Below are 3,568 nucleotides of genomic sequence, written 5' to 3' on the forward strand. Positions count from 1 at the left end.
CCCTGTACTCATTACATGCACTTGATGTGGGGACCCCTGTACCCATTACATGCACTTGATGTCGGGACCCCTGTACCCATTACATGCACTTGATGTCGGGACCCCTGTACCCATTACATGCACTTGGTATTGGGACCCCTGTACCCATTACATGCACTTGATGTCGGGACCCCTGTACCCATTACATGCACTTGATGTCGGGACCCCTGTACTCATTACATGCACTTGATGTCGGGACCCCTGTACCCATTACATGCACTTGATGTCGGGACCCCTGTACCCATTACATGCACTGGGTGTCGGGACCCCTGTACCCATTACATGCACTTGATGTCAGGACCCCTGTACCCATTACAGGCACTTGGTGTCGGGACCCCTGTACCCATTACATGCACTTGGTGTCGGGACCCCTGTACCCATTACATGCACTTGATGTCGGGACCCCTGTACCCATTACATGCACTTGATGTCGGGACCCCTGTACCCATTACATGCACTTGATGTCGGGACCCCTGTACCCATTACATGCACTTGATGTCGGGACCCCTGTACCCATTACATGCACTTGGTGTCGGGACCCCTGTACCCATTACATGCACTTGGTATTGGGACCCCTGTACTCATTACATGCACTTGATGTGGGGACCCCTGTACTCATTACATGCACTTGGTATTGGGACCCCTGTACTCATTACATGCACTTGATGTGGGGACCCCTGTACTCATTACATGCACTTGGTATTGGGACCCCTGTACTCATTACATGCACTTGATGTCGGGACCCCTGTACCCATTACATGCACTTGATGTCGGGACCCCTGTACCCATTACATGCACTTGGTGTCGGGACCCCTGTACCCATTACATGCACTTGATGTGGGGACCCCTGTACTCATTACATGCACTTGATGTGGGGACCCCTGTACCCATTACATGCACTTGGTGTCGGGACCCCTGTACCCATTACATGCACTTGATGTCGGGACCCCTGTACCCATTACATGCACTTGATGTCGGGACCCCTGTACCCATTACATGCACTTGATGTCGGGACCCCTGTACTCATTACATGCACTTGATGTCGGGACCCCTGTACCCATTACATGCACTTGATGTCGGGACCCCTGTACCCATTACATGCACTTGATGTCGGGACCCCTGTACCCATTACATGCACTTGGTATTGGGACCCCTGTACCCATTACATGCACTTGATGTCGGGACCCCTGTACCCATTACATGCACTTGATGTCGGGACCCCTGTACCCATTACATGCACTTGATGTGGGGACCCCTGTACCCATTACATGCACTTGGTGTCGGGACCCCTGTACCCATTACAGACACTTGGTGTCGGGACCCCTGTACCCATTACATGCACTTGATGTCGGGACCCCTGTACCCATTACATGCACTTGGTGTCGGGACCCCTGTACCCATTACATGCACTTGATGTCGGGACCCCTGTACCCATTACATGCACTTGATGTGGGGACCCCTGTACCCATTACATGCACTTGGTGTTGGGACCCCTGTACCCATTACAGGCACTTGGTGTCGGGACCCCTGTACCCATTACATGCACTTGGTGTCGGGACCCCTGTACCCATTACATGCACTTGATGTCGGGACCCCTGTACCCATTACATGCACTTGATGTCAGGACCCCTGTACCCATTACATGCACTTGATGTCGGGACCCCTGTACCCATTACATGCACTTGGTGTTGGGACCCCTGTACCCATTACAGGCACTTGGTGTCGGGACCCCTGTACCCATTACAGGCACTTGGTGTCGGGACCCCTGTACCCATTACATGCACTTGGTGTCGGGACCCCTGTACCCATTACATGCACTTGATGTCAGGACCCCTGTACCCATTACATGCACTGGGTGTCGGGACCCCTGTACCCATTACATGCACTGGGTGTCGGGACCCCTGTACCCATTACATGCACTTGATGTCGGGACCCCTGTACCCATTACATGCACTTGGTGTTGGGACCCCTGTACCCATTACATGCACTTGATGTCGGGACCCCTGTACCCATTACATGCACTTGATGTGGGGACCCCTGTACCCATTACATGCACTTGGTATTGGGACCCCTGTACCCATTACATGCACTTGATGTCGGGACCCCTGTACCCATTACATGCACTTGATGTCGGGACCCCTGTACCCATTACATGCACTTGGTGTCGGGACCCCTGTACCCATTACATGCACTTGGTGTCGGGACCCCTGTACCCATTACATGCACTTGATGTCGGGACCCCTGTACCCATTACATGCACTTGGTGTCGGGACCCCTGTACCCATTACATGCACTTGATGTCGGGACCCCTGTACCCATTACATGCACTTGGTGTCGGGACCCCTGTACCCATTACATGCACTTGGTGTCGGGACCCCTGTACCCATTACATGCACTTGATGTCGGGACCCCTGTACCCATTACATGCACTTGGTGTTGGGACCCCTGTACCCATTACATGCACTTGATGTGGGGACCCCTGTACCCATTACATGCACTTGATGTGGGGACCCCTGTACCCATTACATGCACTTGATGTCGGGACCCCTGTACCCACTGTGTAGACTTGGTGTTAGGACCCCTGTACCAGTTACATGCAGTTAGTGTCAGGACCCTTTTGTCGGACCCTTGTACCCACCCTGTGCCCCTCATGTCCTCTCCAGCAGTGGATGTCTTTTTCATTAGGGATTGAGACCCTGTTGCATCTTCATTTTTCCTCCCCCCTTAGTGTGAATAGACCCCCGGCACATTACGGTATATGATTAGATAACGCTGCGATCCGGCAGCCCCCTCCCCTTCCTCTATTACACCGGCTCCGGCTAATCCCCCGGCTCGGGGCTCACACTGCCTCACACACTATTATATAATAATCCTTTATATAAGCGCCCGTCATGTCCGCAGCCTTTATGTAAGAGCCCTGGCTGGTTATGTGCGGGGGGCTGTGATGTCACCCCAGGGATCCCCCCGGTATCCCCCATCCCCCACTCTTCCCTTTTCTGGCCGCCCTGTAATGTTTACTCATCCTAGAACACTATGTTCTTGGCACGCTCGCCCCGTCTGTCATTCAGGGTGTGGCCCTCGTACGGCTCCAAATCTTTCTAGTCACCACAAGAGGTAAAAGGTCCAGGTGTTGTAAGAGTTAACGTCAAAACTTCCCCGGATAGGCAGGGGTTAAATCTTGTGATTGCTAATAATCGATCAATAGTCGTTAGATGTAGCAGAGCCGAGTTCTTCCCTATATTGGGCCGTAGGGTGATATTTATAGGGTGACACATTTGGCTCTGCTACATCCCTACGCAGTCTATTCTGGATGCTGTCACTGAAGGGTTAAAGGCGGGGGTAATCCGCAGGTGGGTGGAAAGGAAGGGAGACGTCCTGCAGCAGGAGAAGGGTTAATTTCCGAGAGAAACACGCTCCATATTAGCATGTTATACAGGAGCCGCGCCGCCATTGGCCGCTTTACCGTCTCCAATCGGAGCATCCGGAGGAGGGGGGGCGGCAGCACTGCGTTCCACGTGTGGGGCGATTG

The sequence above is a fragment of the Engystomops pustulosus genome, chromosome 4 (genome assembly GCF_040894005.1).
Source record: "Engystomops pustulosus chromosome 4, aEngPut4.maternal, whole genome shotgun sequence".
Classification (NCBI taxonomy): domain Eukaryota; kingdom Metazoa; phylum Chordata; class Amphibia; order Anura; family Leptodactylidae; genus Engystomops; species Engystomops pustulosus.